Below are 23,590 nucleotides of genomic sequence, written 5' to 3'. Positions count from 1 at the left end.
CAAACATATAAAGTAAAAGATAATAATGCAAAAGAGAACCAACCACAAGACAAGGATATATCGTGGTTCGGCAATTTGCCTATGTCCACACTGGCGAGATCCAAGCTTTACTAGATATCCGGAGTAACAGATTACAAGAGGTCTCAATTCACTCACAAAGAATGAACACTCAACTCACTAAGAATTTCTCTCTTACAATTTATCTCTTTCTTTCTTTTGGTTAGGTTTTCTAAAACCTTGATTTTGTTTTTATATGAAAAAACAAATTTCATGGTTACTGTAGCGAGGCCCACAAAAACAGTCTTGGGCACAGGTGCCCTCTCTCTGAGCGCAGGTCCCCTCTTGTTCCAGGCTCTTGGGCACAGGTGCCCTCGCTCTGAGCGCAGGTGCCCTCTTGTTCCAGGCTCTTGGGCGCAGGTGCCCTCTGACATCTCCACGCAGAATCAGCTCCGTTTCTCTCCTCATGTGAGGGATAACTCCAACCTTGCCTTTACTCCAACAAGGTGATATAAATCACCCGTTTTCTCTACATTCTCCACCTCGGTGAGGTTTAAACACATAAAACTGAGCCGAACACATCCAGCAAGAACACATCCATCCAGAACTCGCAGTCCATCCAGAACTTGCTCACGAAGAGCCACCCATAGAGAGTGTCATGCTCATAAAGAGCCACCCACAAAGAGTGTCTTGCTCACGAAGAGCCACCCACAAAGAGTCATGCCCACGAAGAGCACGTCATGCCCACAAAGGGCCACCCACAAAGAGTGTCTTGCTCACAAAGAGCCACCCACAAAGAGTCATGCCCATGAAGAGCCGCGTCCATGCCCACAAAGGGCCACCCACAAAGAGTATCTTGCTCACAAAGAGCCACCCACAAAGAGTCATGCCCACGAAGAGCACGTCATGCCCACAAAGGGCCACCCACAAAGAGTGTCTTGCTCACAAAGAGCCACCCACAAAGAGTCATGCCCACGAAGAGCACGTCATGCCCACAAAGGGCCACCCACAAAGAGTGTCTTGCTCACAAAGAGCCACCCACAAAGAGTGTCATGCTCACAAAGAGCCATCACGCCCACAAAGGGCCATGCCTACGAAAGGAATCAATCAACAATGCATGAGCCTCCACCATTTGTGGAGTACCCCCAACCAATGTTGAAACTCAACTCCATAGAGAACCTTCTACAACCCAAAGCCCTTTTGCCCTTAGGCAATGAAACAAATTTCCAAGTACAAAACTTGTCACGAGCCTCCACCATTTTCTGCATATCCACCGACCAATCTATGTAATGAGCATCTCTAACAGCTTCCTTGAAGCTATCTGGCTCATCATCTTCAATATTCAGTGCGTAGGCAATCGAGTCCGGTTGACCATAATACTTCACTGGCTTATCATGCCCGTACTTCATAACTTGTTTCACACTTCTCTTTGGCTTTGATCTAGCCAAAGCTTGCTGCTCGGGTTGTTGTAACTCTACTTCTTGTTGAATAGTTCTTTCACTAAGAACATCACTCTCTTGTTGAATAGTTCTCTTAAATGTCTCGAAAACTTCATCTTTGGACTTCAAGATATATACCCACACATATCGTGTATAATCATTGATGAAAGAGACATAATACCGGTTAGCTCCTTTAAAAGCCACTCTAGAAGGTCCCCAAACATCCGTATGCACATAATCCAGGATGCCTCTCATCTTGTGATTGCTTGTACCGAACTTGACTCTGCACGGCTTGCCATAGACACAATGCTCGCAGAATTCCATACTTGGTTTCTCCAAGTCTTTCAGTAGCCCTCGCTTGCACAACTCAGACAATCCCTTTTGGCTCATATGCCCAAGGCGCATATGCCATAATTTTTTTGCACTCAGAATCATCACTACATGTACTCACTGCTACATTGCCTATCACTGTACTACCCAACAAAGTATACAAGTTTCTATGTCTTTGACCCTTCATAATGGCTAAAGAGCCACTAAGGATCTTTAGGACTCCACCATTTCCCACAAACTTGTGACCTTTGGAATCCAAGGTACCAAGAGAAATGAGGTTCTTCTTTAACTCAGGAACATGCCTCACATCGGTTAAAGTCCTCACTACACCATCATGCATCTTGACCCGTATAGTTCCAATTCCTATCGTCTTGCAAGCAACATCATTACCTATCAAAACAGAACCTCCACTCAAGTTCTCATAGGTAGCAAACCACTTTCTATTTGGACACATGTGGTAGGAACACCCGGAATCAAGAATCCATGTATTGGTCATGTGGTCATCTTGTGTAGACACCGAAAGACTTACATCATCCCCATCGAAGCTGGAAGCAAGACTTGCTTCACTAATTTCTTCATTCTCAAACTTACCACTCATCTTGTTACTCTTTTTCGGGCTAGGGCAATCACATAGATAATGCCCCTTTTCTTTGCAATTGTAGCACTGTACATGTTTCAAATGCTTCTTCGAACTACCCTTCCACTTGCTTGTGGAAGTCATCTCATTCGACATCACCCTCACCATCTTTTCTTTCGCTTCTTTATCAAACTTCTCTACTTTAAATCTAGCATTTGACATCTTAGGAGCCTATTTTCAAGTCACACACAATAACCAAAAAAAAATATCTCACTCAGGAATTTTATCGAACACCTTGTCTACTTGATTTTCGAGCACTATGGTTCTTTACCAAAACTCAAAATCCTAGGTCGTATACCTCGCTCTGATACCAATTGTTGTGTCATGATTTAAGCGAAAACAACGTTACCCATAATAAACGGATCAATCCTACACAAAGATTGATCCTTCTCACTAGACAAGACTTCAATACCCTCCAAGTACTATCCCAATGCTTCTCATTGACAATTTAACAAACATATAAAGTAAAAGATAATAATGCAAAAGAGAACCAATAGACAAGGATATATCGTGGTTCGGCAATTTGCCTACGTCCACATTGGCGAGATCCAAGCTTTACTAGATATCCGGAATAACATATTACAAGAGCTCTCAATTCACTCACAAAGAATGAACACTCAACTCACTAAGAATTTCTCTCTTACAATCTCTCTCTTTCTTTATTTTGGTTAGGTTTTCCAAAACCTTGATTTTGTTTTTATATGAAAAAACAAATTTCACGATTACTGTAGCGAGGCCCACGAAAACAGTCTTGGGCGCAGGTGCCCTCTTGTTCCAGGCTCTTGGGCACAAGTGCCCTCGCTCTGAGCGCAGGTGCACTCTGACATCTCCACGCAGAATCAGCTCCGTTTCTCTCCTCATGTGAGGGATAACTCCAACCTTGCCTTTACTCCAACAAGGTGATATAAATCACCCGTTTTCTTTACACGAGGTATCAATAAAGGTGCCACTGGATGTAACCGTAAAGCCTCCTTCACAACCATGTCTAAGTATTCCAAACTCGTAAGTTCTGATTCTTCTACCGTTCTGTCTTGCCCCACATTAAGTATTATTGTACAGTTATGGTGAAAATGTATGCACTATTTGTATGGACTATGGATGATCATCTCTCAATCTTGTAAAAGGTTGATAATCAGATTTCTTGTAACTTATAACAGTCCTTTAAGGTTATCATGTACAATTTCTAACTATATATTATAGGGTCTCAATTATAGGGGTACATGAGGAGGGTTTCCAGATAGCTTTTATCAGTTACATAAAAATGTTGCTCCGTTTGTGACGTTGTAACGAATGTATGTACATTCTTGTGGGCGTGTTCAACATATTATAGTTTTGTTCGGTGAAGAGAAATCCATTATCCATGGCTTTGTTTGACATTTCTTCAGTGAGTAACAAATAAAAGTTTAACAGCCAGATAGTTGAAAACTCATTTGGTCTTTTTTTTTCAGCTTACCCCACCTTTGTGCCTTCTGTCCCTTTCATATGAGAAATCTAAGGATTCCACAATGTCTAGCATGAGAAGAATGTCAGGACACTGCTTAGAGTTGGTTGAATTTGTTGAGCTACTCACACTTATCCAATGTGTCTAGAAAATACCTACGTCCATATTGCACAAATTAGTGCAACTGGGAGTTTCTCGTTTAAGCCTAGCTTATCAAACAAAAGTGAGATAGAGTAAAATCCCCGCAGACTTATTCTGTGATTCACCGATTTATACTTTATACCCCTCTCCATTCTTTTCTTGTCTAGCAATCATACTCATTCTCTAATTTCTATCCTGGAAAAAAAGATAAAATAAAAAAAAATCATACACGGAGCTCTAAAATGGGTGTTTTGTCCATCCTGTCTTTTGCAAGTTAGTTTCCAGCATAGAAAATGTAGTCATACTTGATAAGTTTTATGACAAATCAAATTGGTGTATCATTCTTAAAAAGGTGTGATCTCATCATTTTGCTCTGACTTGCATAATCAGTTGTCTGTGTTGTGATTTGGTGATGTATTGCACCACAAAATTGTGGAAAATGCAGCATTGTTGACAATTCCAGCGGACATCCCCTAAAGGTGTTGTTTGTCTTGTGTAATCAGTGACACTGTGATCATGATATTTTCTAAATCGTAAGGTTTATGTTGTCTCTCTCAACTAATAATTATTCTTTGTGTTAGTTAGTAAGCTTTTGACACTGTAGATCTTGACACTGAGGATGTTCTACTTGGAAAGAAGAAAACCTATTTCGATAAATAAATTATTGAGTTAGTATCCTTTCTAATAATTCCCTAGTATTCTGGTATTCTTGCTATCGTAAGTTAGTCAAACTTGAAGGAAATGGTCATAGACTTAGATAGTCTCAAACGATGCAAGTTAATGGATATTTCTCTGAACAGGGGTTTATTTCGTTAACCTACTCCAATTAACATGATGATGATGTCTTCTCTAGATTGGATATTGCAAATTGCCTATCACAGATTATGGGGTGTGATTCCACACTCGCCAATACTATTATGCTCTTTTGCCTTAGGCCAATTAGCATTTAGCAGTTCATGCTTCTTGATCTTGACCACTTTGTATCAGTTGTTTTAAGCATAATAGAGCATCCAATTTTATTAATAACACTGATAAACATTATTCATTTTTAGTCTTCCTGTTCATATGTTTGGTCTCTCGTATGCTGATTTTGGCGATGTCCATTGCACTCATTTGCTTTTTGAATGTCATCGTTTGCCAGGTCTAGAAACCTTTTCTATAAGAAGAACAATGAGTGACTCATAGCAAGGTCTAATCACTATAAAATGCGTTGTTTTCACATTTGACTTGGTGTTGGTTTCCATTTCTTGGTAACTGAAGTGTTTTTTTCTACACCTTGATGTTAAGTCTTTTAGAGTCTTATCTGTTGGTGTTGCAAATGGTGGATTGATGAGGACCTTATGGTCTGCTATCATGTGGTATAAAAAGCCCCATGTGGCACTAGAAACAACCTTGCCGCAGACTTCAACACCTGATCATCAGTGTTAGTGAACACTGATAACGCTGTCTAGGAGGCTCGGGAAGGCATTGCTCTGTCTCAGTGCGTGTATTCTGTTTTGCAGCAAGGTGTAAGCTTTGTGAGAGTTGTAGTTTATGGAGGTACGGTAGTTTAAAGAATATTTAGTTTTGTATTTTTCTTGACAGACTTGTTTTTTTCTTTTCATTATTATCTATTCAAGACAGATTTCTCTATCAATTAGCATAGTCAACTGTCAAGTGAAATGAAATCATTTCTAACTTTCTTGTGCGTGCAGGTTTTTGGGAACCCAATAACGTAACGTAACAACATTGATCTTTCATACCTCAACTGAGAATATCATGATTCACATGTGGGTATGTGACAACTTTCTGAAGGGTTATTTAGGGATTGGTCCTACTGGGTATTTAGGGATAGATCCTAAAATTATCGATTATTAGGCTTTAGTCCTACTTTTATCGATTGACCTTGAGTCAACTTAGTTGACCGTGGTCAACCCATTTTATAATAATATAATTTTTGTTTTTTATAAAAATGGCCAAACTACCCTTTCTTTCTTCTCAAACTTTTCTTCTTCTTCTCAATTAACCCATTAATTAATCAATGATTCTTAAACCCACCAGCAAACAAAGCAGCCAAAAGATTTTGAAAAGTGATTATCAAAGCTTTGCACTCTCGCATTCAAGAAAGACGTTGATTGGAGTAGAGTGTATCCAAAACGAGAATCTAGTGCAAGCACAATAATGGAAATGGAATTCAAGGCATCAAAATGCTTATTTTTTTTTTTTGTTTTGGAGCTTGTTCTCTCCAGTTGTCAAGTGTTTTGGAGTGGTGCCTTCGCATTCCGATGTCTATTTGTGATGCCATTGACAAATGTTGTTCAGAAGTTTCTATGGAGTGGTACATCGATGTCCAACAAGATGCATAGCATAAGTTGGAAAAAGACATATGTTGCCCGGTCTCCGAGGGAGGTCTTAATATCCGCTAATCGAGAATGGGGCGGCATGGGCAGGTTAAAGCAATTCTGGTTCATTACTTGGGACATTCTTCTCCTTGGACAAAGATGGATCAAGAGTCGCTATCCGAAAAGACAATTCGATATGGACTTGCGAAAGTGAAACCGACAAATTCGAAGCTTTGGAAAAGGATAAAAAATCCGGAGATATTGTAGCTCGGCACATTCTCCACTTAATTGGGGATGGAAACCGCGCAAACTATGGTCGGACCCGTGGCATCCGCTCGGTATCCTTCTCAATCATTTTGGAAATAGACCGAGAGAAAATATCAGCCCCAATCTAACGTTAGCTCTCTTTATTTCAGTCCCAATTGGTCTCCCCACAATGCGTTACTTCTAGAGATCTTATGGAGATTTTGACTCAAGAAGTCAATGAGAAAAGAATTTGATTCTCCAAGGGTCAAGGACAAGTCCACAATGGAAGAAAGAAAGGGCCCTTCGCGTGACAAACAAATGTCAGAAATGATATGGCCAAGAATGCCGATCAATGATTGCTTTCAAGCCAGAGGCGAGGGACAACAACCAGTGCCCGGGGATGATGGTTTTGGGTGTTGAAGTTGGGTTGCTGTTTTTGTTCTCTTTTGGATTGGATTGCTAAAATTTGATTCTGACTCATCGTATACCGCAAGTAGTCTTCTATGTCTTTGTTATTGTCGCACTTCGATTTGGATTGGATTGGATTGATGTTTTCATTTTCATTTCACTCTTTGAATTTGATGTTTGAAGGTTTATCATTGATTAATTAGTGGGTCAATTGAGAAGAAGAAAGAAAACAAAAATTATATTATTATAAAATGGGTTGACTACGGTCAACTGAGTTGACTCAAGGTCAATCGATAAAAGTAGGACTAAAGCCTAATAATCAATAATTTTAGGACCTATCCCTAAATACCCCTAAATAAGTAGGACCAATCACTAAATAACCCTTCTTTATTTGTATAAATATTGCAATTTGATAAAAGAAAAAAGATTCAATTAAGAAGAAAGCAAAAATAAAGCAGAAATTTTTTGATGTGTTTGCCGAGGATAAATATCCTAACGAATTCCCTTACATATCAATAAAGTTTATTTGCAAATAGAATTTCAAATTATGCTGATCCCAAAACTTTTTTCGTGTCAGGTCATCTTGTTGTTCCAGAAGATTGATGGGAAGCGTTGTATTTATCTTTCAAACCTTGATTCGGTAAAGTATTTCAAGTCTGAAATACAAACATTTAATGGAAAAGCTTTTTGAACATTTGTTTACCATGAAATATTGGTAATGGACTATTTTTAATGTACTTATTTGATTCACTATCAAAATCTAGTATCCTTAGAAGTTCTTAAGAAGTTAAGAGATGAGTGACTTTTTTTTTTTTTTTGCTTGTCCTAATTAGATTGGCTACCTAGACTAATGCAAGAAGCAGGGGTTTTCAACATGTTATATGTGGACATGCACTCTTATGAAAGGAGACAACTATGTTCTGTATTGTCATCCAAAAGTTCAGAAGGCTCCCAACACGGATAAGTTGAGGAAGTGGTCTCTCTCTTTCTCTCCCTCAGATGTGTTTTCAAATAAAAATGATTTTTTTTATTATAGAGTATCTCCAGAGAGAAAGATAACACACTTAAGCAGTATTGATCACAATCTTTACTTTCCTTGTTTTCTGTTTTGTTTAGTAGGTTTTCAAAGAAGAAATCTAAAATGATTGAAAAGCCACAAAATGGAAAGAGAAAGCTGTCCTTCCATGGTGCAGTTTTGGGAGGAATATCTTCCTCTACACCATCACCATCTACTTGTTCATCTACACCTACAACTACCAATAACACCACTATTACTACTGCAACCACTTCTGCAGAAAATTTGAGGTGTCCAAGATGTTATTCAGCCAACACAAAGTTTTGCTACTACAACAACTACATTCTCACTCAACCACGCCACTTCTGTAAAACATGTATGAGATACTGGACTAAAGGCGGTGCGCTCCGTAATGTTCCAATTGGTGGTGGGTGTCGAAAAAGTAAAGGCACTATTGTGTCTTCCACTGCCGGGAAATCAACAATTGGCAAGACCAAAACAGTGTCATCGGACATTGTTAACTCCAGCCTTGGAAGTGGATTTGATCAAGAACAACAATCCAATCCAATTCTTTGGGTTCACCCTAGAATTATCAATCTCAACTATTAGTCTTTTTGAGAGCAACTCCAAATAACCCTAACCCTAATTTTAGTTCCATGCCAAATTTTGTTAACAACAAGGATGAGGGCCACATGATTGGATCCCACCATAGTTGTGTTCTATGTGTGTGTGTGTGTGTGTGGTGTTGTGTTTGTATCTAATAATGTGGACATTGTGCAGGTACCTGTCAACGCTAAAAAAAGCAATCAAGGAAAATGTTGTGGTGGCTGTCACTAATTTATATGATGGCTTCTTTTTTCGTCGCCATGAATGCAAGTTAAAGGTGACCCACTTGCCATATTTCTAGGAGGACTGCTGGTTAGCTCTTGCTGAGAAAACAATACATCGGATCCAAGCAGAAGAAAATGGAGAAATTCTAAAAAGGAAATCTAGAATAGCTTAGAAAGCTAGAGGATGCAACATATGCAATGTACTGATGGATAAGGTACTTCTAACTAACCCCTTTTCTTTCTTTTTCCACCGTTAGAGTATTATCATCATGGTGGTGGTGGTCAAGGAGACGCTTCTAGTATGAATTCTGTTGTTCTTTATCATTCCATTATCCGATTTGATTTATCCTCTTTTATTGTTTTTTCAGTTATTCCAACTATTAAATATCTGAAATCGTAATAGTATTTACATAAATAATTTTGAAATCGTAATAGCATTCACATAATGAAGAAAAATCAAATTAACTCATAAAGGACATGTAAAAACAGAATTATTAAGAAAATTCAAATGTCAACTTATTTTCTCCATTGTTCATTGAAGAAAGTCATACATACGAAAACAATATAATATCTTCCAACTGAATTGTTGGCCGTTATTCGAATAACATATTGGCTACGAATCATGCTGCATCAAACTAAATTGTCGGCATCTATTCCAAATCATTGTTTTGCATATTGAATGAAAAGTTTTTCAAAGTAAGTTATTTTGTAATTTAAAAGTTACATCAAATTGTTTAAATAATATTTTGAACACAATACCTTTGATTCTGGAGTTTTCCGATTTTTTTTGGTTGGAGAGACCTCATCTGTAGGATTCTTGTTTTTATTTTTCTTTTTATTTGCTCCATTTTCCTGTATTTTTGGTATGTACAAATTTAAATATGAAAATATTTGACCAATGGTTGTAAGGGAAGTTAGTTTAAAAGATAAATACCTGCTCAATGATTTGAATGTCTGTTGTGTCAGTGTCTTCTATGTTTTCTTTATCCGTTTTTTCTTCCAAGATATTGTTTACACTGAATGTTGGATAGATTTCATGCATACTGTACTCATTTATCACAACTTTGAAGATGTATGTCTTTCCAGTGTTTTTCTCTAGTTCTTCTTTAATTTCATCCCAACTATTGCCCTGGATTGTAGAAATAGAAATGCATTAATATGAATTCCCAAAAAAAATTTACTTGGTATCAATAAAAAATTGTATATATACTCGCCTTTAAACTCATCTTTTTAATTTTGTCAAATGGTCGATGCACTATGTTTTCTGCTTTATTTCCAAAAACAACAAATGCTGTTTGATTTGTTTCATCTTGCACACAAAGTTTAAGATAGTACTTGTGTATAAAGAGAACATAACTGATTAGATTAGTAACATATAAACATAATTTGATTTTAAAATTTCAATTTGTTTACCTCTCAGATGGTTTATTGTAAGTAGTTTTACAATCCTTGCAGTATGGCTCATCCCCGTTTTCCACATGTTTGACAGTACATAATTGGCAAGATTTGTAATTCCAACGATTTTCAAAAAGCTTTATAAATTTTGCTTTGCAAGTAAATGACTTATGCTACAAATAAAATGATTTATGTATCAGTATAAAAAACATAAAATACTAATTTTTTTAAAATCTCTTCCAAAATCTTTATTTCAGACTAACCTAGTTGCATCTATCTCTGCCTAATTGAATTAGGTCAGATATGGTTACCTTGTCTTTTTGAGTAGTTCAGAAATTGTAGTAGGTTCACCCTCTTTGTCTACCTCAAACTTTACATTAAAGTTACCGGTGTCAAAGCTGCATCAAAACAGTTGGTTTGCATAAATATTACTAAAATAAGTCAAAGAAAAGCAGCTTATTCACTATTCGAGCTATTGGTATATGAATATACAGGCCATTTTAAAAGCAGTTAGCTTCATAAGCAATAACTCATAACTTTAGCTTCTAAACCTTAATTTCTCTTTTCAAACTCAAACTATATATGCATGATGATGAGAAAAAATTAGTACGGTAATATAGTATGCATTCACAAATCTTAAGCCAGCAACCCAATATTTACAGTATTTTACCGCTTTTTCATCTCATTTGATTGAGGTATATCCAAATTCAAGTATATTTGAGTTGCAAATGTGACTGTTGCTTTAAAAAGCCCTGCGAACACATATATAAAGAAATAATAATATTAGATAATAGTTAGTAATAAATCATTTAAATGGATCAAATTGGATATAAAAATATTTGCATACTTCCGATTCTTTTCATATATAGTGATGATAAAATAACAATGACAATTCCATCCGAATTCTTTAGGTTTGCAAATCTTTTGGAGTCTTCACCCCATAAAGCAATCTTGATTTCATAGTTCCTGTAAAAATAATTAGTAATTAGAATTCATAGTCACTACAGAAAAATAAAGTAATTATGTTTAAAAATTATTTTTTAAATTCAAAAACATTGTGTGTTACCTTTCATTCATTAGTGTGACTTCCCTGAAACCATACGGGCTTTGTGCTGAAACTTTTGTCAAAATTCTGATAAAATCTGGTTTTTTCAAATTAATATTAGTCCAGAATTATTTTTTTTTGGAAAAATAACATTATTCAATCAGTAGCATACCAACTGTGTTGAATGCCTTGACGTAGTCTTCTTTCTTTTACATGAATTCTTCAAAATCAACAAATGAAAACTTGTATTGTCTGGATTTTTTTCCATCTTCCATTGAAGCAATTACAACTGTATCTTTTTTAAAGGAAATGGTGAAGTTGGCCCTCGCCGACTCATATTGAAATTTTGCTGCCTTAACCTCAAAATTTTCAAAACAATAAATTTCTCCTTGTTTGATTATTTTTTCAAAGGAGTTTTGGATTTCCTTGTTGATTTTAGCATGAATTTGATTTTTCTGTGATGACACGGTTTTAATGCAAATATGTTAGACGATATAGGGGAACATGCCACTATGGAATATTTATGGATAAAATTTAAGAGAGATAGTAAACTGTTTATGTTCAAGAATGACAATAAATTGCAAACAATAATATATTGAAAACATATCATGACTTGACTCTAATAGTAAAATTAGATCAAATAACTTTTACCTTTTCATCAATCAATATCATCTCAATTCCAAAAACTTTTTCTTTATACCTTGCTATCCACATTCTGCTTACTCGTGTTATTATTTTGCAAGATGGTGAGTAAAGGTTAAGCTCGTCCAAAGTCTTGCACTTCCTTGCCATATCGTCTAATCTGTATAGCATAAAGAGTGCTTCTACATTAGTCCTTTCATCCATGTGTTTTTTCAAACATAGCTCAGGTACAAAACAATATTGCAAAAAAAAACTACGTATAGTAGATTAGTTGAGAATTTACCTTTGAATTTGTAGGGTAGGCTCCTTTTTTTTTTTACTTTATGTTATATAATCGTGATGTATTTATATAGGTTTAGTATTAAGTTGATTTAGAAGTTTTCTTGTTATCAAAATCTTATGTTAAAGTAATTGTATGTTTAATAAAAGACTTCATTACGGATTATATTAGTCTTTCTAGTAGCTATCCTTAATTCTCTCATATATTGAACCGATTGAGTAGAAAAACATATAAACATTAATAGTAATAGAGTCCTACTAAAAAACAGCATTAGAGTCCTATTAAAATTGTAAGATTTAGTTAGAGATTCTATTGGTCTATAATAATTTTATGCCCAATTGTATCTTAAAACAGATAAACATTAATAGTAATAGAGTCCTAAAAAACAACATTAACAGTAATAAAGTCTTACTGTAAGATTTAGTTAGAGATTATGTTGGTTTTAATTTTGTGCCCGAGTCTGATAAAGTTGGACATTCAGGTGTGATTTGTGCCGTATTCATACTTGCTGCCAGTTGTAAGCTTTGAGCCAATAGCATAACAACCTCTCTTGCTTCCTCTCCATCTCTAACTTTTTCTTCGTAAAGGCTACTGCGCCATGTACTAATTAAACCCTGTTGGTCTAGCAAAACTGCTGCTGCTGCTCTTTTGCCTGGGACTGTCATAAATATGGCCTTGGTGCTATCATGCTCTGTGATGTCTTTTAAACGAAGTTTCTTCCTTTTGCTCTGTCGGTAAATTACATTTTCTACTCTTGGATGAATCACATGTCGTCAATAGTTTGATACTGAACATTTCAACAGCAGAATTCGGATGTCAAGTCCTAAAATGTTGGCATCTCTTTCTATTTTAAGTTGTCTTGTTTCTACAAGTTAGCAATCAACCTAGCTTCCAAATCCTGATTTTTCTCCACCACCTCCAAGCCTTCTAACTGCAATATCTAATGTGGAATCACCTAAGACCTGGTCATTAAGCAACTAAGACATTCCTTTTGTGTTTCTTGTTTAAGTTAAGAAACATTGATAATTAAATATATCATCGTCTCCAATAGACCAAAAAAACCACTGGGAAAACAAAAAATGGAAATACAAAGAATATAAACACCAAAATCATTAACTTCATAATAATGGTAGATTCAGAATTCATATAGAAAACCAACTAAAAAGGCTACACCACTTAAAGCAACATAGATGTTGTAGTGAACTTTCTTGGAGTAAATCAACTACCTAATATCCCCTATAAGGTTCTCCTACATTAAAGAAGACCAAAAGCATAGTAAGGATAAGTTATTAAAAAGTTAAAAAACACCATAAAGTATTTTTTTGTTTGAAATACAGTACCTTCCTCAGATTGCTTGAAAAACTTCTTTATACACAATGTTCTGTATATATTCTTTTGGCTCATCATCTTCCCTTTTGATTAGAAATTTTAGCCCCTGACTAGATGTCGTTCTCGAAACAGCAACATATAACTGCCCATGTGTGAAAATTGGACGTGGTAAATGACACTTCCTCTTTTTGTGTGTGTAGATGAGATGATGGGTGATGTAGATAGATGATGATCGTTGAACAAATAGAAGCGTGTCAAAACCTAATTATCCCTCAATAAGTAAAGGATGAGTAGGGTATCGTTCCACTTTTAAGTGTATGTTATGTGAAGGACAGGACTGGAAAGGGGGTTTGAGGGATTAAAAACTATGATTGTAGAGATTTTAAATACTAAACAAAGATAAACTAACTAAACTATTGAGAATTTATAAGAGAGGGAATTCAAGATATTAGAATCCACCAATACTTTTGATCTATGACCTTCTGCTTCATGGTTATTCTTACAAGTAGACTACAATTAGGCAATCGAAAGTGAAAGTGCCGATGCCCTCTTGGATCTAAACATCGTTAACAATTAACTCTACTTAAGGTTGTTCCTATGTTTATGCTATTAATATCTTCTTTTCTTTTATGTAAGCTCGGGCAGCCATTCAATGTATTACCAAGAGCAACATCAAGGAGTACTTCCTAATAGGGCAGCCATTCAATGAATCACCACTTAAGGCAAACACAAAGAATACTTCCCCTAGGCAACCACTCCCTGAGCTACCCCTTCTAAGGCAACACAAAGAATACTTCCCTAACTCTAAAGAATTACACTACTAGAAGAAAAGTAAAGAACACTAGCATGATATTAATATTGCAAAACATAAACCCTATTCTATACTTCCATCCCCTGGTGTGGGCAATGGAACTAATAACTACAAACATAAAAAACTAACCTTGATTGAAGAACACCATGAACCGGAAGAATCATTAAACCTTAAGCTCGGGCTTTATCTTCTCCCCTTGAAGGAGAAGATTAGCCTTCCATAAAGAAGGAAGAACAAGAAGAAGAAGAGTTGAAGAACATAAGACTAGAAAGACTAATTTATTAAGACTCGACTAGTTAAAACCAATCTTATCTTTTATTATTAATCTCTCTCTCTCAAGTTAAGGACAAGAATATAAGTGAATTAGCCAATTACATGAGGCACTTAGGTCCTCTATTTATAGGGGTTACAATGAGCTCTAGAAGCATTCCAAACCGTCATTTGTTTCCTAATACAAATAGACTTCTTCCCAGAGTCCGACGCCGTCTTCAAAACCGAAGGAATTGGCTACAAGAAATCGATTCATGCGTCCCGGACGCGCGTTATTCATGCGTCCTAGACTTAATCAATGCGTCTGGATGCTCGATTTATGCGTCCCAGACGCAATCAATGCGTCTGGACGCTCGATACATGCGTCCCAGACGCATAAGCCGATTTTCTCTCTTCTACTCTATCCTTCTATCCTATTTTGCGGGCTTTGGTCCAAACAACGAATCCTTTGGCCTTGGGCTTCCAAATAGACTTTAAAATAGGTTCAAGTCGCATCTTTAACAGCTCCAATTCCTTGGCCTTCTCCATGATTGTCCACGAGCCTCCCATGTGATCCTTAATGCTCCGAATTGCTTCGTTTTACTCCATTTTCTCTAATATTCTACAAAACTCTCTTTTTCACCTGTAGAATCTTAAAACACAACTTATAAACACTATTAGTCCACTAAGATGGCTAAACAAGAGGCATAATCGAGGGTTAAATAGCACTTTTTTTGAGCACTTATCACAACTCCCAACTAGCCTTTTGCTAGTCTCTTAGCAAATAAGATAAAAATAGATAAGTGATCAAAATCACATCCTAATAACAAAAATAAAATCCTAACTCATTTTTAGCAGGCATCAGCGATTGCATTTACCATATACAACAAGGCTTTAAACCTTTATGTTCCCCAAAAAGGACGAAGTTATAGTCTCGTGAGGGTTTTCAGTGATATACCCACAAAATCAATCAATAGCATGTTCAAGAATGATAGTATTTTTCGAGAGGGGAAATTCCTTACCCACTTAGTGCTTACTCCAACAGGCGGTATCCATTGCTAACTACATTGCTGCAAAGACTCATAGATTATGATGGGAGATAGTAAAATTGACAAAATTCTCAATCAAGGCTTATGTGTGTACTTAGTCAATCTCCTATACTCTCCTATCCAAGAAACGGAATCCCTAGTTTACCATAGGTAGATAATCTCGACTTTCAATCCTCACCACCATACTCTCATAAAAGAATCTCTCGAGAAGATGGTCTACTATTTTACCTCATGTATGTAGGGAAAAGAATAATGCATACGAACATCCCACATACTACTTTGAAAAAACAGACTTCTGAATAAAAGTAGTCTCATGGAAAGAATGTCAATCACATATGAAGTGTCGGGTCCTTCACTTTAGCATCCTCTCACCTATTATAGACTTCGTACCATACTGTAGTGATAAGTCATGGGTTGTAACTTGGCTTGGGTATTGGTTTATGAAGAAAAGGTAAAAAGGATTCTAAGGTTGTTTCTGAAAAAACACTAAGGGTTTTGCTTCTTTCTTTGGAAGATTTCTTTAAATTATGTATTGCAGAGAAAATTCTTCCTTTGTCTTAGCTTTTCCATCCATTCTGTTCAACTTTTTTTTTTTTTTTTTTTTTTTTTTTAAAGCTCAGTGGTATATCCTTGATTAGTACTGGATATGCTTGTTTTCCACTAGCTTCTTTCACTTAGAACAGAATGATGGTCTTTATTGTATCTCTCTGGTATTTCCTTGTAATCTTCCTTTTGTGCTCTTTCTTCCTCTTTGTGTCCCTCGTATTCTCAAAAACATATGGGTATGGCTGATAAAGATTTTGGCTATACTCCTTGTCTGGAGTTGGGTGACGGGTAAAGGTTTTATGAAAGAAAATGGCTTATTGTAAGGCTTAAAAGGGTTTAACATGATGGTCATACTAGGTGGGATAAAGGCTGAATGGGTTCACTACTTGACTTATCAGTATGATACTCTATTTCGAATAGACTACAAGACCTAATGGCTATCTCCCAAATGATGTCACTTCGATTAACCAAATTAATGAATAATGAGACTATATTACAACGACATAAAGAACTGAAAGATGTTGAGTCACTAAGACTCGGATTTTTCGTAAGAACTCTCCAAAGAATGGGTATAAAGCTCAAGTCTCACGGCTAAGTCTAAAAATTCTACTTCTAGTTTACTAGGGGTTTAAATCTCTCTTCTAGCAAAAGTACACAAAACTGACCAAGTACTATGGTGGTGCCTTGATAAAGAATTCTATCAATAAGAACTATGTCCGAGCATAATAAATAGTCTAAGCGGTAATGAAATCAATAATATCGACTATCTATCAAACTCAACACTAAGCAGTATAGAATCTATATCCCAGACTCATCATTAAAATTCATTTTTCTCATGCTCGATATAGAAACAAAAATATTTTTGTTTTTGAAAACTAATTTTGAAATTCATTTCTCAAGTACACCCTCCCCTACTTATGCATGCATTGACCTCAATGTATAAAGAAGTAAATGAAATGGATGAGAAAAAGGTAGGATATTACCATTGATGCCGAATATCAATATTTGATCTTTCTCTGTCATATAAATGTTAAGCTCACAAAATAGAGAAAATCAAATATCATTAGTTCAAGAAACAAAACAAATACAGGATTATTAAAGTAACTAATCCTACTGAGCAAACAGTGTTCAAAACTACTCGTGGCGGCCTCTGACGTTACGACGTCCTCTATCTGCTCGTCCGCCTCTCGGTTGACTATCCAGCCTGCCTACCCGCTCTTTAATCTCGTCAACACTACCAGCCAGGGTATCTACTGACCTCGTCAATCCCGAAAGTGTATGGGTGGTCTTTGCTTCGGTAGTCCTTTGATGTTCAAACAACACCTGCATTCCCCTCTGCATATGTATCATAGCAGCCCTCATGTTCTGATCCTCTATAGCTTGATAGGGTGCTATGTTTCCAAAATCATACTCAGTAGGGTGTGGTGCGCATGTGGTACGCGTCGGCCCCTGCGACATCTAAGTACTCTGAGCTCCATTCTCCTCAATCGGTCCTCGTAGCCAAAATACTCTTAGGATCATAGCTCTCGAGTCTCATCCGAAAGCGGTGATCTAAATCCTAAGCCTTCCATGATCTTTGTGGCTATGACCGGGAGCGCTATCTTAGAATGCTCCACCTTCTTTGTCTTCATATTCCCCAGCCTTCTAAGAATAAATCTACACATACAGATTCTAACGTCCCTAGTCATCAACATCCAAAGCAAGTGTAGACCGGGCTGGTATAAAGTGTTCTCACTCACCGTGCCTACTACGTTGTGACAAAGCCATCTGTATGCTAGCTGCTGGTTCTTCTGCAGAGACTTGGTCTTCGTCTGGCCTGCTTGATTAACCTCTGCATGTGGGCCAAGACGTCCATGGTAATCCTTCAATCCTCCCAGTACAGGTGTCTCATCCCCCTCATACATCGGAATTTGGGTGAACTCCTGGAGCATCTCCCTCGTCAACTTAAACTCGTCTGTCTCAAATTTCAACACAAGCTCACTCGTCTCTGGTATGAAATGGTCTATAGCACCGAAAAACTGTCTAACTAGACCCTCATCATCATGGATGAGTCACTCTCGTCATACAAAAAACATCCCCCACTCAACGTCGAGATAGCATTTCCAAAGTGTGTCGAGAGACCCTCTTTCTCGAACAAATTCCCAAACTTCAACTCTGGATGTATCTCTTTTAAGACTTCCATAATAATCAAACAAAGGAAAACGAACAACGACAACCAAAAAGGAAAAACTGTAATTACTGCTTTCATCGGTCGAAGTGATGCATCACGGGCCTAAAATTTCAAGTAATCCTATCGTCCCGCACCTTATGAGTCAAGTTCAAAATTTTGATTTTGGCGGGGTGAAATTTGATGTTATCTTTCGAAAATGGCAATGGTGGGTAGCTTATCTTTGTGTTGTGAATGATATATATAAAAATGGGATGAAGTGGTGGTGTAAAAATGCAAAAAATTAAAAAATTGGTTTGGTTCGACCGACGGTAGGGTAAACAAAATTGATATGTCCCGCATTTTACATTTGAGTGGTTGGGTTTGGAATTCTTGGAGGATGATTCCTCAATTGATTTCCGGCAATGGTTGGTGGTGGTGGAGGTGGCGAATCTAGGTTAGGGTTTTGAGGTGGTGTGGGGAAGAGAATGAGTTGTTGGGCCGAAATGTGAACTGATTTGGCCCAAACCCATATAATTTTTTTTTTTTAGATAGACTAAAAATAACATATAACGGAAAAGGAAATCTTAACATTAGTTTGAAAACTATCGAACCTTAAAGCATGGGTTCCTAATCAAAATTTCGCGTACGAAATGAAGTGATTAAAACGAAAGTTTTTCAAAAGAATGATCAGGAGGTAGGTCTTTTTACGTCAGATCCCTAAGATGTAATGTGAGTCTTTTAAAGTCAAGTCCTCAAGACTAGAATTCCTACTCCAAAACTGATATCTCAACAACATGCTTACTTCCCATAGACATTTTATACTCGGTCTACTAGAGTTATGAGACTTTGACTCCGGCGCTTGCAACTCCTCTCAGTAAAGGATAAAGTTATGAAAATCTGAGGGCCCGGCTATCAGTGGCACTTATACTAATGAGATCCTAAGGAGTCAAGCTTACGACGCTTGGCTTCTTCATGCAAAAAACTTAAACTAGACAGAGTAACAGGTTCAGCAAGACATAAAATGTAATCTTTAAGGTGTGTAGGTAACTTACCCCAATTTTCCGCTTCAACAGTGGTCTGATAAACCGGATCCTTGAGAAAAATGGCCTCCACGTCTCCAGTAGGTAACTCCAGAAAAGGCTTTAGTCGATGAGCATTGACTTTGAAACGAGTCCTTCTCTTGATGTCTTCTACTTCAATAGCTCCAAAAGGTGTGACATGTCTTACTATAAACGGTCCCATCCATCTAGATCTCAATTTTCTAGGGAAAATTTCTAGACGAGAGTTGTAGACCAGAACCTTCTGTCCAGGTTCAAATTCTCTCTTCAGAATTCTTCTGTCATGTAATGCTTTAGTCTTATCCTTGTAAATCCTTGACTTATCATAAGCATCACTTCTCAATTCCTCTAATTCACTGATCTAAAGCTTCCTCCTTTCTCCTACTTGATCTAGGTTGAAATTCATCTTTTTCACTGCCCAATAGGCTTTATATTCTAGCTCGACAGGTAGATGACACGCTTTTCCATATACCAAGCGATAGGGCGACATCCCTATGGGTGTTTTGAATGCTGTTCTGTATGCCCATAGTGTATCTTGGAGTCTAAGAGACCAGTCTTTCCTAGATGGATTTCTTGTCTTCTCGAATACTCTTGATTTCCTATTCAAAAACTCGCTTGACCATTAGTCCGAGGATGATATGGTAAAGCTAGCTTGTGAATTACTCCATACTTTGCCATAAGATTCCCAAATACACGGTTACAGAAGTGAGAACCGTTATCACTGATGATGGCTCTCGGTGTTCCAAATCTTGGTAGAATGTTTTTCTTTAGAAAGTCCACGACGACTTTATGATCGGCGGTCTTCGTAGGAACTGCTTCAATCCATTTTGAAACATAGTCCACAGCAAGTAGAATGTAGGTGTAACCAAAAGATGGAGGAAATGGTCCCATGAAATCTATACCCCATACATCAAAGATTTTTGAGATAAGGATCGGTTGTTGAGGCCACTCGAACCTTTTCGAGGTCTTACCCAAAAATTGGCATCTTGGACATGCTTTGCAATAAATATTTGCATCTTTAAAAGAGTAGGCCAATAGAATCCAGCTTGTAATACCTTTGTCTGCAGCGATGCGTTGCGGGCCAAAATGTCCTCCATAAGGCTGATCATGACGAAATGATAGAATGGATTCTGTTCCAATCGGGATGCATCTTGAATAATTTGATCCTAACACTTCTTGAATAAGTATGGATCATCCCAAAAATAATATCTGGCCTTTGAGTAGAATAAATCTTTTTCTTGCTTGCTCTAATGTGATGGTACCTTGTCGGTCACAAGATAATTTGCAATGTGGTCGTACCATGGCACTTCGATATCTTGAACAACCTGTTCATCGGGGAAAAGTCTCACGATTTGTAAATTGTCTTCCGTATTCTCCACTAGCAATCTAGAAAGGTGATTAGCAATCGACATTCTCTGTTCCTTTCTTATCACGTATCTCCAAATCAAATTCTTGTAAAAGTAGTATCCATCGGATCAATCTTGGCTTGACATCCCGCTTAGCGAGTAAATGGCGCAAAAGCGGCATGGTCGATATAGACAATCACCTTTGAACCTATTAAATATTGTCAAAATTTGTCAAGAGAATAGGCGGCGGCTAAGAGTTCCTTCTCGATGGTAGAATAATTAATCATGCTCCATTTAGAGTCTTGCTAGCATAATAGATTAGCGTCACGGCACTTTCTTGTCTCTTTGTCCTAGAACGGCTCCTATAGCATAATCGGATGCATCACACATGATCTCAAATGGCTGGCTCCAATCGCCACGAATGATTGGTCTTGAAGTGAGTGCTTCCTTTAACTTCATAAAAGCTTCAACACATGATGTGTATCAAAATCAAAGACAATATCTTTCCCTAACAGATGTGGCCGGTCTTGCAATTCTGCTGAAATCCTTGATAAATCGGCGGTAGAATCGGCGTGACCTAGGAAGGCACGAATATCTTTGACAGTTCTCGGTTTGGGTAGATCCTTTATAATATCAATCTTAAACTCGATCTACTAGAATTCCTTCCTTTGAAACTTGGTGACCTAGCACTATCCCTTCCTTTACCATGAAGTGACACTTTTCGAGCCTTAACTAAGTTGGTATCGCGAACAACGCGTTTAAGGACTAAGGAGAGATGGTGTAGGCAATCCTCAAAAGATGATCCAAACACTGAAAAATTGTCCATAAAAACTTCCATGTATTTCTCCACCATGTCGTCAAAATACTCATCATGCATCGCTGAAAAGTGGCGGTGCATTGCATAGACCAAAAGGCATCTGACGGTATGCGTGAATGTTCGAACGGACATGTGAATGTGGTCTTCTCTTTAGTCCTCGGGGTGAATATGGATTTGAAAATATCCCGAGTAACCATCAAAAGCGATAGTAAGCTTGTCCAAATAATCTTTCTAACATCGATCGATGAATGGCAATGGAAAATGGTCTTTCCTTGATCGCTATTCACTTCACATGTCGATGCAAACTCTCCATCCGGTCTGAATCCTGGTTGGAATCAACTCATTGTTCTCGTTCTCGATCAACGTGGTTCCGGACTTCTTTGGCACAACTTGAACTGGACTAACCCATTGACTATCGAAAATAGGGTAGATAATGCGTCAAGGAGTTTGGCGACCTCTTCTCTAACTACTTCCTTTATTTTCAGATTAAGCCTCCTCCTGGTTGTTTGCTTAGAAGTCTTGGAATCCTCTTCCGGATGAATCCTATGTTGAACTATCATAGGGCTGATCCCCTTGATATCATCAATTGTCCAACCTATAGCTGACTTGTGTTCCTTTAAAAGTGCTACTAACACGGATTCTTGCTCCTTGATCAAATCGATGCAATGACTCTTGGGTAGGTTCCCAAATCTCCCAAGAAAACATACTTGAGTGTAGGCGGTAAAGGCTTCAATTCTAACTTAGGTGGCTCCTTCTTAAGCTCTTTAGGTGGTCCATCAAGCATAGGCGATTCAAGCTTTTCTTTGAACTTGATGTCATCCATGACGGTGATGAATCCAAAATTGCATTGATTGACTCAACACTAAGTTCCTCACAATCGAGTGCGTCGAGCTTTCAATAACTTCGTCGCCAGGATATGAATGAGTCGGATAATCCCGTGCTAACGCTTTAATCATGCATACCTCGTTCACGATTACACCTCCTCCGTGGTTCTTTGTAACATATGGAAAACATTGGTCTCGACTTTCATATTACCAAAGGATAATGTCATATTACCGTTTTAAGCGGTTGATGAGTGCATTTGCGGTGGCCAAGAATGGTCTGCCTAGAATGATTGGTATTTGCCTACCGATGTAGGTTACGTAATCGAAGTAATATGAAATCAACCGATAATAGAAATCTTCGATCTTAACTATGACATCTTCAATGATTCCTCTAGGTATCTTCAGCGATCTATCGCCAACCGTAAAGTAACATCGATTCGGTTTTAGATCCTTCAAGCCCAACTTCTCCGTAGACAAAATATGGTAGAAGATTCACACTGGCACCCAAATCTAATAAAGCTTGTTCCTCCAAAGAATCTCCAATTCTGCATGTAGCAGTTGGACTTCCGGGATCTTCGGTTTCACAACCGATAGATTCGTAGATGCGATGAACATCTTTGAAGCGATAAAAGCTTCTTCGAATGTTGGTCTTCTTCTTTACTAGATCTTTCGGGAACTTGGCATATGAGGGAACTTGCTTGATGGCGGTCGAAAATGGGATATTAATCAGAAATTCTGAAATACATCGCAAATCTCCTTATCTTGGTCATCTTTTAAGGTATTCACTAGTTTGAAGGAAACGGTCTTTGGCGGATTCTTCAATATTGGTTCTCTTCTTTTCCGGTTGGCTTGGTGAAAAATAGTGGAGTGACGGGTGGAGTCACTCGTGATGGCTTCTTCTTACTTACTTTCCGCGGTGGTTCCTTGACTTCTCTCAACAATTACTTGATGGGGGGTGGCACAACACTAGATATATCTAGAATGTTAGAACTGGGTGGGATGGTGGGGACATAAGTTACCTTAGGCTCCACGAGAATCTTTTCTGGTTCATAGACAATCTTGTTATCAACTTTCTTGCCTGACCTCGAGTGGTGGTGACGAGAATTACCTTGGGCATTTGGTAGAGTAATCTCCGGGTTATCCACCTGCGGGACACCTCTTCCTTTCGGTTTGGCTCGGGGCTTGGTAATGCTCCTTTTGATCTCTCTCAAAAGGCGGCGGCGATTTGCCCTATCGGCCTTGAAT

The 23,590-nt window shown here is 37.7% G+C and overlaps 1 pseudogene; it reads left to right on the top strand.

Annotated features, from left to right (window-relative positions):
* Positions 1-8,101: 8,101 nt before the first annotated feature.
* LOC147491626 (uncharacterized) lies at positions 8,102-8,812 on the top strand (annotated as a pseudogene).
* The last annotated feature ends 14,778 nt before the right edge of the window (positions 8,813-23,590 follow it).

This window comes from Coptis chinensis, chromosome 6 (genome assembly GCF_015680905.1).
Source record: "Coptis chinensis isolate HL-2020 chromosome 6, ASM1568090v1, whole genome shotgun sequence".
Lineage (NCBI taxonomy): Eukaryota > Viridiplantae > Streptophyta > Magnoliopsida > Ranunculales > Ranunculaceae > Coptis > Coptis chinensis.
The sequence above is the reverse complement of the archived record's forward strand: the minus strand, read 5'-3'. Positions and strand labels throughout refer to the sequence as shown.